Source organism: Populus trichocarpa, chromosome 11 (genome assembly GCF_000002775.5).
Source record: "Populus trichocarpa isolate Nisqually-1 chromosome 11, P.trichocarpa_v4.1, whole genome shotgun sequence".
In the NCBI taxonomy this organism is placed as follows: Eukaryota; Viridiplantae; Streptophyta; class Magnoliopsida; order Malpighiales; family Salicaceae; genus Populus; species Populus trichocarpa.
Window position 1 is genome coordinate 1,952,476 of NC_037295.2, and position 16,026 is coordinate 1,968,501.

A 16,026-nucleotide genomic window follows, 5' to 3' on the forward strand; every position below is an offset into this window, starting at 1 on the left:
GATAAATCTATTTTGGCTTTGTACTAATTTTAGTATTTGTTTTCTTCCTCTTTTTTTTCCAATGAAAGATGAATGCATGACAAATAAAAAGAAATTGTTTAATAAAATTTATCTATTAATTATTTATAAACAAAACCAACAGTGACATAACACTTGTATAAAAAGTTAATGGACCGTAAATGATTATCATGTTCATTAATATGTTATTTATTGACTAAACTTAGTGAATTGGTAGAATAAACTTACGAAACAATTTCTCATTCAATAGAACTTTATGCCAAAGATGGATAAATCACAGGCAACATGGCCATACTCGACGATCTAATAGGTTCTAAGACTTTAATCGTCACTTATGAATTTTATATAAAATTAAAAATATATAATAATGTAAATATTTTTTCCATTCTCTCATTTGATTCATATGATCTCTATAGTTTTTTTACACGATGCTATCTAAAAGTGAGAATTCATTTATAAATCTGAAATATCTAATACTAAAAACGTTCGTACTTAAATGAAGAATAAAATATATGAATCATAGTGGTTTTATTTCTCAATATTTAGCAAACAAGTACTTCTTTTCATGTATTCTAATATATTGCATCCTCTATATAAATACTCAATGAACAAATAAATTTTATGAATAAATTTTTAATAGTCATTCAAGTTTAATTTTGTATATATTCCAAAGGATATTAAAAATAATACTGTATATGCAAAAAAACATCACATTAATATCTAAGAAAAACAGAACATTTATAAACAATCAACTAAAAAAAATAAAGTCAAATATTAAATGGGTTAGCTAAACCCATTTGATTCAATGCAGATAATCTCTATTTATATTTTTTTTTTCCAATAATGCTTTATATATTCATGGGATTTGCAATAATTAATTCAGGTTAATATGCTTAATAACCACTACATATTCCTTCATTTTCTTTCTCAAAAAAAAATAATTAATGTTGATGTGCTTATTTTGATTTCTACCCCTATTATTCTAGGAGAAAAAAAAAATACAACTAAATTATCACAATAAATCTTTGTTGGTCTTGTTATAATATTATAGAATGTACCTATATAGGAAATATTGCAGTCATACTCTTGTGTGGTAACCTCCACCATTACTATTGTATATTGCCATACACATATATATAGAAAGGGTTGGCTAACCAATAGGTCAAGCCTCTCAATTATTCTCAACTGGGTATCAGAACCTTATGCCGTCAGAACTGTTCTCCCCCTCTCCCCACCTGCAGCCGACCTCCTCTCTCCCTCTCCCAAATGGACTCTGCTGCCGCCGCCTTCTTCCCCCACCAAACCGGCGGTATAGCCCAGCCGGCCAGCCACTTAGAAGCTCCTGCCGTTGGTTCCTTCTCCCACCAGCAGCAACCCCAACCTGCTACACAGACCCCTGGTTCCTTCTCCCATGTTTCTGTCGTCCCTCTCCACATCATGGGGACAACACCTCCTTCTATCGTTGCGTTGTCCAACACTCATCAAGTGGTCTCATTGAAGCTTACGACCATCAACTATCTCTATTGGCGAACGTAGATGAAGCCATATCTTCTTGGACAAGGTGTTTTCCACTTTATCGATGGCTCAGTGTCATGTCCTTCCTCTCAGATTTCTGACAGTTCTGATGGTTCTTCTTTGGCAATCAACCCTTTTTTTCTTCGTTAGAAGCAACATGATCAATTTATTTTAAGCGCGTTACTCTCCTCTCTCTTCATAGACATCCTGCATCTTGTGGTAGATTGACAAACTTATTCTTGTGTTTGGCGCACTCTTGAGAAAGCGCTTGCTTCTCCGTTGAATTCCCGTATTATGCAACTCCATAGATCCTTTAAAGATCTTCGGCAAGGAGATGCTTCAGTTCCTACATACATACAGCACACCAAGTCATTATTTGATGAATTGGCTGCTGCTGGCCGACCTCTTTCTCTTGAAGACTTCAACTTCTACATATTTCGTGGTCTTCACGGTGAGTTTAAAGACTTGGTTAATAGTCTCGTAACCAAGGCAGAACCGCTGTCATACGCTGATCTTCACAACCATCTTCTTACTCATGAGTTTCCGTACAAGTCTTCTCTTCCAGCCATGACTGCAAATCCGCCTCTACTACCCATACCTTCTCTGTTGCCCTCTGCTCACCTTGCCCAGCCTCAACACCAGTCTGATTTCAGCCGTAATAGAGGTCGGTCACGCGGCTCCTGGCGCCTCAACAGTAGTCGGTATAACAGCCAGCACAAGGCTGATTTTCTGGTTGTTCATTCTCCTGCCCCTGCAGACTAGAAGCAAAGCAACTGGCAGCAAACAAGACGGTCTGCTAGTTTTGGGTAGTGGCCTTCTCACTGGCCTTTTGAGCAGACTGTCAAGTGTCAGCTCTGCTTCTCCTTCGGCCACACCACCCCTTAATGTGCTCAGTTTCGCAGTAGCAGCCACCATCCCTCTGCTCATCTTACTGTTGGTTCTGTTTCTGCAGGAAATTTGTTCCCGGATACTGGTGCGAACCAGCATGTTACTCTTAATCTTGCAACTCTGACCGATTCTGCTCCCTATTTTGGTAATGATCACTTACATGTTGGTGATGGTAAAGGTTGTCATAACCCAATTTTTTATTCTTTTATTATTTATTTTTACTATATTTTCTAAGAAAAATTTTGATAATAAAAAAATGATGAAAAAAATAAAAAAATGATGATGAAAAAAAATAAAAAATGAAATAAATGAAGAATGAATTAAAATTTGGGGTTAATGGTAACATGATTGGAAGTTTTGAGATTTAATTAAACTTTGGATTAGTTTTATTAACAAAATCAAGAGCCTAATTGAAGAATTGATAAGTTTGGGATTTAATTGAATTTGAAATTAGTTTAATTATTGAAATCAAGGACTTAATTGGAGAATTGATAAGTTTTGAGACTTAATTGAACTTGGAATTAATTTAATTAATCAAATAAAAGCTTAATTGAAGAATCGATAAGTTTTTACACTTAATTGAATTTGGAATTAATTTAATTAATGAAATTATAGACTTAATTGAAGAAATACCAAAGTTTGGGGTTAATTGGGGGCACAATTGCAACAGATTAAAGTCCAAGGACTAACTTGTAAAATGCGCCGAAATGCAGGGGTCCAATTAAAATTTAACTAGGGGCTTAATTACAAAACGTTCAAAACGTCAAGGGTCAAAACGCAAATAGCTGTTAACACCAAAACGGCGCCGTTTCTCCAGGCGCTGTTCATCTTCTTCCCTGACCGAAACGGACGCCCTCCGCCGCACAGCCATTCCTTCTGCAATTACCACACTTTATGGTTAGAAGAAACGACATTTTTGTCTCTGGCTATAAAAGCCAAAGAACGTTTGAGCAGAAAGGGGGAGAGGTCACGAGTAGAACGAAACAAAGGGAAAGAAAACAGAAAGGACCCCGGGGCTAGAACACGAAAAAAGCCAGGAGAATGAACGAAAGAGAGAAAGGGGAAACAGGGGGGAAGGAGAAACGTAAAGAAGAAAAAAACCAGAAGAGAGAGGGACCGAGAGAGAGAGAGCCAAAAACACAAACCAGAGAAAAGAAAAACAGGGAGAGCACGAACAGAGAAAAAAAAACCACAGGGAGGAAGAATGCAACCAAAGTGAACAGGGAAAAAACAGAGAAACTGCAAGCATTGATCAGCCGGGGCATTTGTCTCCAGCTTCAACACTCCGAACCCTCAGAAACAGAAAGAACAAAGCCAGAAGAACGAAGGGGAGGTTGAAACGGGTGCCCGGCTAGTGTCACCCGATCACACAGAAAGCGCTTCACCATCGTCTTCGTTCCTGCGTCCAGGTAATCTTCTCTCCCGCTTTGCAATATCATTTGACACTGTTGCCGTGAAATTTAATTAGTCTTTCACTTTGCACGCACGCGTGGTGCGTGCCTTTGTCACTGGCTTGGGCCAGTGACCGGGCCGGGCTGGCTGGGTCCAGCCCAGCCCATATGGGCTGCGCTGGACCTAGCCCGGAAAAAAATAAAAAATAAAAAAATAAAAACAAGTATATATATATATATATATATGCATGCATAAAAAATAAATTTGTTATTGGTTTATTTACTGATGCCAGAGTCAGAATAAAAATACTGATTTAAATTTATTGTTTTCTAGCTACGTAATATTTATCAACGCCAAAATTGGAAATATTTTAGTTGAATATTCACAGACGCCATAGTCAGGAATATCACAAGCAAACCATCAGAGCATAAACCAACAAATTTTTAGCAACTTAAGACAAAAACAGTAATACAGCTTACCTCAGGTAGAGGGTGTTAGGAGTGCTAATACCTTCTTTAGACCATAATACTAGGTGGCGACTCCTTAAGCAAGACATTTCCCCAAAAGAACAAGATGTCAGATATCTGTTTTTTTTCAAAAAAATAAATTTTCAAAACGGTCGTCGAGATGTCGAGTGTGACAAGGGTCTTCTCATATCCCATGTTGGGCATGCCATGTTACATTCCCCTAAATACACCTTTACATTATCTAATGTTTTTCATGTTCCTCATATTATCAAACCATTGCTATCTGTTCAAAATTTTCGTCGTGATAACAATGTTTATTTTGAATTTCATGCCTCTGTGTTTTATGTAAAGGATCTCACCACTAAATCAGTACTCCTTTCCGGTCAGAGCAATGATGGTCTCTACGTTCTTTCTGAGTCATCTGCCACCGCTATTCCTCAAGCGAGGACTCCTTGCGTCTCTGTGACTGTTGATATATGGCATCGTCGATTGAGTCACCCTACTTCCCTTATTTTTCATTTGTTAGTTTTCAAAAATAAAATAATGTGTACTTCTAGGCGCTCTCTTGTTCAATGTCAAGCTTGTTCTCTTGGCAAGTCTTCTGTTTGTCTTTGCGACAAATCATGAAACTTCTGCTCCACTTTATTTAATATTTAGTGATGTTTGGGGCCCTGCTCCTATGTTTTCATTACTTTGTTATCTTTATCGATGCGCATACAAAATATATCTGGTATTATCCTCTTGTTGCTAAATCAGATGTGTTTTCTATATTTCAACGTTTCCAACTGCTTGTTGAGCATCAGTTTTCCCACAAAATTAAATCTGTTCAAACTGATTGGGGTGGTGAATATCGCAAGTTAAACATTTTCTTTCAAACTATTGGTATTCATCACCGGTTAATTTGTCCTCATACATATAAACAAAATGACAGTGTTGAGCGTCGTCATCGTTATATTGTTGAAACAGGTCTTACCCTCCTAGGACAATGTAGTACCCTGTTATGATTTTGGAATTATGCATTTGAATCATTAGTATATCTCATCAATCGCATGCCCACTCTTGTCCTCCAAAATCAGTCTCCTTTTGAATGTTTGTTTACTCGTTCTCTTGATTATGATTTTCTATGTACTTTTGGGTGTCTCTGTTTTTTTTTTTTTTTTTTGCATCTATACCATGCTCATAAGTTGAATTTCTGTTCCTCTTCATGTGTGTTCTTAAGATATAGTTCCTCTCATCTTGATTATCGTTATCTTGATTTAGCGTCTCAACGTATATATGTTTCCCGTCATGTTTGTTTTCATGAAAATGTGTTTCCACTTGCAAAATCTAAACAGATAGCTCAACCCACACCCACCACTACCCAGCCTACAAACTTGCCCACCTTGATTACTTCCCCCGTTTTTCACCTAGCAGCCCCGCCATTCACCCCTCCCAGCGGCTCGACCGCCCCTTCTGCCCCACAGAAATCACCCAATTCCCCACCCTTATCTACCACCATATCACCGTCACATAGCCTTGCCCTTATGTCACCATCTGCATGTTTTTCTGATGATCATTATGTAGGCACAGGTTCTCCTCCTTCAGAGTTGCATCTTTCCAAGTCTGCTACTACCGCTAGTACAGATTCTGCAGCAAGCTCTTCTTCATCTGTTGTTGCTCTTCTTCGTATTATTCATTACTCATTTTTCAATGTATTTTGTGGTTATTAATTCTAATTAATTAGTCTCACCCGATTACTAAAATACATAATTAAGTTGCTATCCTAATTCTTTCTAAATTTTTTTTCTTTAGGCCTTTTAAAAAATTAATATTCTTTAAAATATATCTTAGTGAGTCTTTATGTTAATGATATAAGAGGATTCCCTTAAATTTTTCAAATCAAAGTTCTAAAAAAAAAATGTTGTCCGGTTTAGAAAACCCAAATCACCAATTACAAGTAAAATTCATCTACATAGAGGATAAAATATATTTGCTCCTATTAATCTTAATTAAGATATATACATTGATAAACAATATATTTAGTAAAATCATGAGACAATAATATTGTGAAACTTGATATATATATATCATTGTCGGAAGGCTTGTTTTAGCCTTGTTTCTTAATATAACAATGGTGTGCCAGACACTTATTTAAAGAACTTTGCAAATGCAAATGTACGTGACATTTTTGTTTTTTACTTTCCATACGACTCCCCATCTCTATCCAACCTTATAATCTTGATGGTCTTTTCAATTTATTTCTATACTTTAGCCTTATAGGTCTTGAACACATCAAATGCTTTAGTCTTATCAAATGAAAGATACAAATACCTAATTAAACTTGATATATATGTCTATCAATATCAATGAATGAGATGAACATTTAGACAAGGAATAGTAAATAATCTACATATATTGCTAGCCATCAAACCACAAATTATGGCACTTTATTTAGCAAAAAAGGAAAATGTTGAAATACACCATGACTTGAAGTATTATATTGAAAAAAAGTAGAAGTTTTCAAAATAACCCTTGATTTATAAAATTTGTAAAGGTACTTAATTTAATTAATGACCCCCTCAAAAACAAAACTTTACATTTTGGCCACCCCATTTTTCAAAATCTGAATTCGTACGTCCCTTAGCCTTGGCATTTACAAGTTGACGATATTCATGAAAAAGATAGCTAGCAACTGCATGCTACTTGTACGTCCTCCTATGATCGGTTAGAGAATTAAATGGTCGGTTCTTAGATAAATCACCTATGCCTCTGTCATGATAGATCATAAATCGAGAGTTCAAACACTCTATTGAAAAAAATAAAAGTTGGAGCAGGTGAAATCCATAGTCGTCTTCAAGCTTCGGTGTGTTTGGAAGCTTTCGGGGATCAATGTCAGGCTTTCTTAGTCTGGTTATATTCATCTTGGCGGCTCCTCCTTTCCACGACGACGCGTGTGGTGTTATAACTTCTAGTTTAGTGTTGGTAGATTTTTTTTTTCTTTTCTCAGTTCATCTCGATTTCTTGCATGTTACACTCCAAAATTTTAAATTTGTTTTACCTTTAAATTTAATTTATATTCTTTTCGTTTATATTTTTTTCCGAAAAGTTTATAGAACTAGATTTGTTTTTTTTTTTTTATCCTCTAATTTGCTATGTGACATATTTGATCCCTATTTTTTTTTATTGTTATTTATTTTGTTTTAGAAAATTATTAGAATTAAAGTTTTTTTTTTTTTACAATTTTATAATTCTTTGATCTTTTTTTCTTTGTGATTTAGTTCTCATTTTGTTTTTGTGCAATTCTTTTTTCTTTGATATTTTTTTTTAACGATTTCATTATTCAATATTAAATTGGTGGGAAATTAAGCTTCTTAATTGAACTCAAGTCTAGGATTTCAAGAATTTTAAGTTTGAAAAAATAACTCAAGTTTAGAATATTCACACTGGATTGCTTGGTCCCCATCCTTTTCTTAAGCTAATATTTTTTTTAGTTTCATCATTTAACAATTATTTATTTTTCAATTTTATTCTTCTTTGACTTTTTACTATTAGATTTGGTCCCTGTTCTTTTCATTGCCATTTATTTTGTTTTATATGATTTTTAGAATTGAATTTTTCTTATACTTTCATCCTTCTTGAGTTTTTTTTTCCTATGAGATTTGATCCTTATTCTTTTAGCTTTGACAATTTGTTTATATTTAGATTTTTATATATATATAATTTCATTCTCTAATATTAAATTGATTGGGAATTCAGTTTTTTAATTGAACTAGTATTTAGGATTTCACAGGTTATAAATTCAAAAGATTAATCTCAATATGGGAGATTCACCAGGGTTTGCTTGTTTTTTTGTTTTGTTTTTTAAACTATTATTTTTTTAGTTTCATCCATCAACATTTACTTACCTTTTAAATTTCATCTTTATTCTTTAGTTGAACTCTAGGTCAGTTGAGACCCAATAAAGGCTTAGCCAAAATAAGAATAAGGGAAGAAAAAAGAAAAAAAGTGGATTGTCTAATCGGGCATAGTTTTAAACCCGACCCGGCCCAGCGGGCGACCTGGGACCCTGCTAACCCGGAGCTAAAACTGGATCGGGTTTAAGAAAAAATAAGGGTAGTTAAAAACCCGGGTGACCCGGTGACCCAGTGGACTGGTAAAAAACTTGGTTGTAACCCGTTGACACAATATTTTTTACCAAAACGACGTCGTTTTGATTTATAAAAAAAATTAGAGTTGACCTGGTGACCCGGGCCTTGGATCGGGTCGACCACCGGGCCAGGTTTAAAAACACTGCAACCAGGTCAACTCTTTGTGTTCATGTCCATTACTCGAGTCGTTAATTTTGAAAATTAGCACGAGTTAATGTAGTGCTGCCATCTTTTCATTTCACTTTCTAAATACTTTTTGTGATTTAATCCTTAGACAACCTGTTGTTTCATATTTAAGCTATGATTAAGAATGGGTTAAAACGAAGATAACATTAATTTTTTTTAACAGAATTGCCGTTTAAACAGGACAACTAATTCACTCTTCACTCATTATATCTAACAAGTCACCCCAATTTGTTTTTCGCTTAATAACGGGCATGGTTTTTGATTAATTTTATCTAATGTACTTATCAAGTTTTTCATCTTCATTTTAAATATTTTATCACGTGAAAAATACAAAAAAAAGGTGACCCTCATATTATTTTTTTTGTTGGATTTTGATCCGGCCCGTAGCCAACCACGGCCCCCAGACCTAGCATATACCAAACAATAATCTCATAGATTCAAAGCTTTAAGATGATGATGGTGACAAGATTAATTGCAATATTTATTCTGTTGTGATGGCTGATGATGACGGCTTACTAATATGGAACTTGCTAATTATCAATGATAATGAAGTGTTGCGTGAATGACAACCAATGAGCACCTAAGGCTTGAATAATTATGGCAACAACAGGTCTAAGATCAAATCAAAATATGATTAAATCCCCTTTAAAGCCTAAACTATTTAGTTATTTACTTAATAATCCTGTATTATTTTCTTAGTTACATGTTTAATATTGAACATAATCAAGTGAAAATGTTCCACGAAAGGGTGTATATGTAGATTTCTCCTTGTTAGAAGAAACTTGCTTGCGCTAAAAATAAGATGAGTATTTAGAACGTCCATTGCATTTGCCAAAAAAGAAATTTGGTTACAAAATATAATGTGTTTTCGAATTGCAAACATTTCAAAAATCAAAACTGAATGGATTGAAATAATTTGTGTTTAACCAAAGATGAACATTCTCAGAATCAGAAACATAGTCTGAATGCACATATGTGATTAAATTCCTCCACTCCTCACCACAAGTTAAATTGATATGGCATGTCATGTCATGAATTGTTATGGAAGAAGAATGGCTTTTTCAAGTCTTAGTGTGACAAACGAGCTAATATGATTAATTAAATCTCTTCATACCTCACCATAAGTTAGGTCATATCATGTCTTCAACATTGAAGCTAATGTCTTCACCATAATTACTTTTGAGATTCAATGTTTACCTCTACTAATGTCATCCTTATACTGTAAACACTACAAAGAACCAATCAACTTATATGAGGGGCCACACTTTTTTATGTAATTTATATCTGTAGTCAACTAGTTTTTGTTAATTGTTTTTATAAAATTTCAAAATAACATCATATTTTCTTTCTAATTTGCTTAATTAAAATGGGTATATTTCTCATTCATGCATACATAATACAGTTATAATACAGTCATATAAATCGAAAAAAATTCATTATGTGGTTTTAGGAATTGTTGGCAAAACATACAATTGAAATTTGACAGCATAACCAAAGATCTTGTCAAAATATTAACATTATGTAAAATATTAAACCCCGTGGATATTTCATTATAGTTCATCCACAGTGAAATGTGTCTAGAGCTACAGTGAAATTACACTTTTAATCTTGATTATTTAATTTTTAAAGCTTTACTTGAAAGGTAGAATGGTCTTTGCACACAGCTAATTTGTTATTTTTGATTTGTTTAGGGACAACACCGTCTTTTAATTTTTTTTCATAACAGTGCAATTACCGTATTGCTCTTAGAGAGTAAACAATCAAAATCTTTGCCCTAGCTAGGAGGCATATAATTATTTTAATTTTATCATGAACAGTTAAATTACACGTGTACCCTTACTATGCAAATTTCTTGGTCTTGGCTTCAATGACTTGAATGTGATTTTCTAAGAGGCATTTTTATTTTTTTATATAATTTTATGAACAATTGAATTACTCCATTAACCTTGCTATTTAAATTTTTTAGCCTTGATTTCAAGGGTTTGGTTGTAATTTCACAAAGGTTTTTTTTATTGTTATTTAGTCATAGGGGTATTTTTGGTTTTGTCCACATAAAAAAGGGTGTTGACGTTCGCCGCCTTCAAGCATCGCGTGCGGCTGACGACGGTTGTTGAAATTAAGCTTTTGACACATCATTTGATCCGTCTCGGTTTCCTCTTCCTCCTAGGTGATGCATATATAATAGTGAGGTCTAGTTTGATGCTAAATGACTTTTTTCTTTATTTCTTTTTTTTCCTTCTCTTTCTTCCTTGGATTGCGTGCTGGTAATGCAAAAAATTATATCATCCCTTCAATTTCTTTTTTCTTTTGATTCAGTGCTTCTTCTCTTTATTGCAATTGCTTTATTTACATTGATTGTTTCTAATTGTGTTTTATTTTTTATTTCGTCGCTAGTTGTTTGATTTTGTTAATTTTTTTATCAAATTTGGTCTTCATTCTTTTAATTGCAGTTTTTTTGTTTTCAATCATTTTATTGATTTATTTTTTTTCCTTCAATTCCATCATTGAGCATTTATTTTCATTGAATTTTTTTGTCAAGTTTGGTGCCAATTCTTTATTTTATAATCATTTTCTTAATTGATTTATTTTTTTTCAATTCCATCTCTAAACATTTAATTTCATTTAAATATTTTCTTAACATTTAATTTTAGTTGGTTTTTATGTTGAATTTAGTCCTAATTCTTTTAATTGTTATTTGTTTTGTTTTGCATTGTTTTTTTATTAACTTTTTTTTACTCAATTTCATCCCTTAATATTTGTTTAGTTAAGAATCATGCTTATTTATTTTTTCAGGTTTGCCTTTAATGGGGTCACTCTAGTCTCATGACTTGAGTTATATATCTGAAATATTAGTCCGGGTCGACTTTGATATTTTTTAAAGCATTTATTTTCAAATGTGTTTTTTGCCGGAATTGTTTTTGCTTTGCTGTTTATGAGGTCATCCTAATTTCATGTCATAGGTCATGTGTTCAATTTGTTCACCCAAGTTGGTTACCGGGTTCACTCAAGGTTTTGTTTTATATGTTTCCATCATATCGGCAGGTTTCTATTCCTTATATTTTTCTAATGTGTTCAGCCTTTCATAATATTTTTTTGTTTATTTTTTTTGTTTTGTAATTTTTTTTAATGTTTTTTAAACCTTTTTTTTTGAAAATTTATTCTACATAGATTAAGAAAATGATGTTTCACTGTAGCGATTGCAACATTATTCCATTTTCCAGCTACAATAAAAATTAGTTTGAGATTTTATGTATTTTTATTAATGCATATGATCTTTATTATATTATATTATATATAAGTGTTAACTTTGTGATTAACGGTTATATTTTTTTAATTACTTGATGTAAAAAAACACGTTAGTAATTAATATTTGCAGCTAAACGAGTTGAATAAACGCGTTAACACTTTATTTTTTGTATTTATTGACACAAATAGTTCTTATAGGCTTTTTGATTTATTATTAGGATTTTTAAAAATAATAAATTTAAAAAACTTGAACATATATATATTCTTTTTATCAATTTGTTTTTGTCCAACCCCTAATAAAATATGGGTCACATAAGTACTTCCAACGAGATAGCAACAAGTTACTAGCAATCCACGTGATTTTTGCAGGATGGGCATGGGGCAAACCTTGCCCACAAGAGATAGGCCACTTGTCACCATGTTATAAGTTATACTTACTTAGATATTTATGTATTTATGATAATTAAATTTGAAAAGGGAAGAATCTTAGGGTACTCCATAATGATCTAGTGCTGTGAAATTAAACAAAATTATCCTCCAATCATAAAGATATCGATTCAATGACATGACCTGCTAAACCCCTTCCACCACTCACATTGACCTTTAAATTGTCAAACTTTCACTTGAACGAGAAGGACTTGTAAATGACCACACTAAAATCTTATACAGTGTAACAGGCACCGTCGGCAATTATGATCAATAATTCATAACCGTGCACGTGGCAGATTCAACAGCAATAATTCATGTGTCATTCAGTTTTTTTTTTTTTTTTTTTAATATTGGGTATGAAGATGGATTGACCCCATACCTGGCACAGAACATTGTGACCAAAACCCCACACATTTCTGGAGAGAACCCCACCGCATCTATATTGGGGTCGAAGCTAAGGGTACCTCCGAACAAGCACATTAACCACCTAAGCTCACATTTCTGTGTGATGTAGGCCTTGAAATGTAGCTATATATAGCACTATATGTTGGGTGGGTTCTTTCAAAGATGAGAGATTGTACAAGAAGCTCAGTTGTAGGGCTAAGCATTTTCGGTTCGGTCCGGTTTTGGACCAAAATAAACAATCAAACTGATTTTTTTAAAAGTTTTTGAACCGAACCGAAAACCAATTCAAACCGATTAATTTCGGTTCGGTTCGGTTCGATTTTTTCCCTTCCAAACCAGTTCAAACCGAAATTATGATGCTCAAGCAAAATTTAGATTCAATCCACTCCTTCTCCAGGGAATGTTACAAGGCCTACCAATTGCAAACAAATAGAAAGCAATTCCCAGCATCATGCATCCACCCAAATCTCATCATATTGAGGTCACCAAAGATTAGATCGAGTCCATGATTACTGGATTCAACCAGAAGCATTTCCAAAAGCAACCAAACATCGCCGCAGGGAAATAATTAAATAGAAGCATGATCTGAGAGATGAACCTACTAAAACTGTCAAGCACCACAACATTTGGGCTAAAAACATGCAGATATGAGAGACAGAGATAAAGAGCATGGAAGAGAATAAGACAGATTGGACTCAAATCATTTGAGAGATGAGAGACAGAGAATAGGGAGAGGGGGCGACTGAAGGAGATGGAGCTTAAGCAAAGGAGCATGGAGCAGGAGCTTAACAACTAATAAGTAACAATCATGGAGCTGAGCATGAAGAAAAATAAGAGAGGAGACATGAGGGGGAGATGCAGAGAGAAATAGAGCAAATTAAGAAGAGGGGCGGCTGAATGTAGGTTTAGGGTTAGAAAACTTTCTATTTATACTTGTTTTTTTTTAAGTGGTGGCCTGGTTGAACCGGTTCGGTTCGGTTTCAGACTTTGGAAACCGAAACCGAATCGAGCCGGAACTTTTTTGTGATTTTTTAATCGGTTAATTCGGTTTTTTTTTCGGTTCAGTTTTTTTTTTCCGGTTTTCTCAGTTTTTCGGTTTTTTTGCTCATCCCTACTTAGTTGTAGGACAAATGTACCACCTTAGACAGCTCAACTTTTGGCTTATTTACAAGTAAAAATCAACTAAAAAGCATAGTTTTTAAATCTAGTATGTTTGAGGGGTTGATCCAAAAAAATTAGGAATCCCAAACTTAATTGAAATTGAGTATTTAGTTGAATTTGACAAAACACTAACCCGACTACACTCATTCAACCTAGTTGGGTTTTAGTGATCCAATTGAAAGCTAAGAAAAAAATGAAAGAACAAAACATTGTAGTTCTAATAAAAACTGTTAACCCAAGTTGATTCGATGAAGTTGATTTTGTCTCAATAACCCATAACTGTTTTTAGGTCACTCTATAAATTAAGTCTGACAACTATACTATCAGATCTCATATCGGCGGGTGAGGAGTTGGTTGTTGGCCTTATTAGTAGTGCTGGTTGCTAACTTGTTGTACGCGTTTTGGGAAGTCAGGCTCAGAAGTGAGCTCGCATCACCAAAAACAAAATCGTGAGGGCAGAAGGCCCAAAACAGACAATATACAGCAAGTTGGGCCGGGCTGTTATATTTGGTATTAGAGCTGACCTCATTGGTTGTTCGATGGTGCCGACGAGGTCGTCGGGCTCCTTAAGAGGGGTTGATTGTAAGATCCCACATCGGCGGGTGAGGAGTTGGTTGCTGGCCTTATTAGTAGTGTTGGTTGTTAACCTGTTGTACGTGTTTTGAGGTGTTAGGCTCAGAAGTGGGCTCACGTCACCAAGAACAAAACTGTGAGGGCGGAAGGCCCAAAACGGACAATATACAGCAGGTTGGGCCGGGCTGTTACATATACTAATAATATAGTATTGGAAGCAGCTTGTAGTGGCCAGTTGGGTGATAGAGATGGGAGTTGAGTTTCCTTATCTTCCATTTTGACTGCTCTATGGATATAGAAAAGTTGTTGAACCACGTTAAATATAGTGTTCCGGCTCTAGGCATAGATCAAATTGATCCTAACAATTAGCATCAAAGCTAAGAAAATAATAGATGTTTGATTTTTTCCAAGAAATGAAAGTGGTAAAAAAATTAACACGTCATTAGTCTAGTCAGCAGCTGCATCAACAGTGTCCCCTACCAGTCATGTCATTAGTAAGCCTGGATGAACTTGAGCCAAGTCAAGCAGATTACGAGCTAAGCCATTGAAGCCAATGATAGTGATCCAATATAGGTGATCCTATATGCAACTAGTGTTTTGTTCAATTTAGGTTGTTCATTAGGCCAGAATTGTTTGGATCAAATCTAAACCGTTTGAAATGCAATTTAGGTGATTTTATATATTTTTTTCCAGCTAATTTGATCATTTCTAAAATAATAGTATAGTTTAATTATTAAAATTTAGAATGAAAGTGTTGGTGGATATATAATGAGATTCAATGTCCATATAAAGAGCATTTGAAGGTCATCTTGGTGATCGATGATGATGAAGAAGAAAAAATCACACATGTTAGATAAATATATATGTTGAACTATTAAGTCATGAGATTTAAGTAGTATTGAGAAGAAGATAGAATTGAGTACTCTAAACACCTAGACTTGTGGAATGTGAAAGATTAAGGTGTAGAGTGAAGAAGAATGAAAGGTCAATCTTGACAATTCTATAACATTGATAGTCTTACCGAGTGTAGATAAATTAAACTGGAGTATGCAATGGAAGAACTATCAAGGATAGTCATAACATAGCTAGCATGTGATTTCATATATAAAAAGTTAGGATGATAAATAGATACGAGCCTAAAAAGTTTTGTCTAAGAAGATTGGGTTTTAAGCGGGACTATTTGTGACCCCTCTAATATTTCCTAAGAACTTGCTTGGTATTATTCACATGATATTTTTTTCATAGTGAACTAGTTGTAGTTGATGATAAATGGACAAATGGGTTACACATGTTCAAGGATATAATGGAGGTGTGATTTCTCTAAAGATGCTAACTTCAATTAACTAAGATTGGCATCGTATTTGTGATATGAATAGCTGTTGTTAAACTTAAGCAAGTAATAGGAAAACTTGGCGAAAAACTATTGCATAAAGGAATATAAAAAAGGTGTAGAAGTACTCGTAGGATGCAACATGGTATTGACAATGAAATAAAATATATACCAAAGATATATCTGACATGATATGTGCAATCAGATGATGTGTTTCTAGTGAAGCTCGTAGTAGAGACTAAGCTAAAAGGATATATAGTAAAACTTCTCTCATGCTCTCAATAAAGAC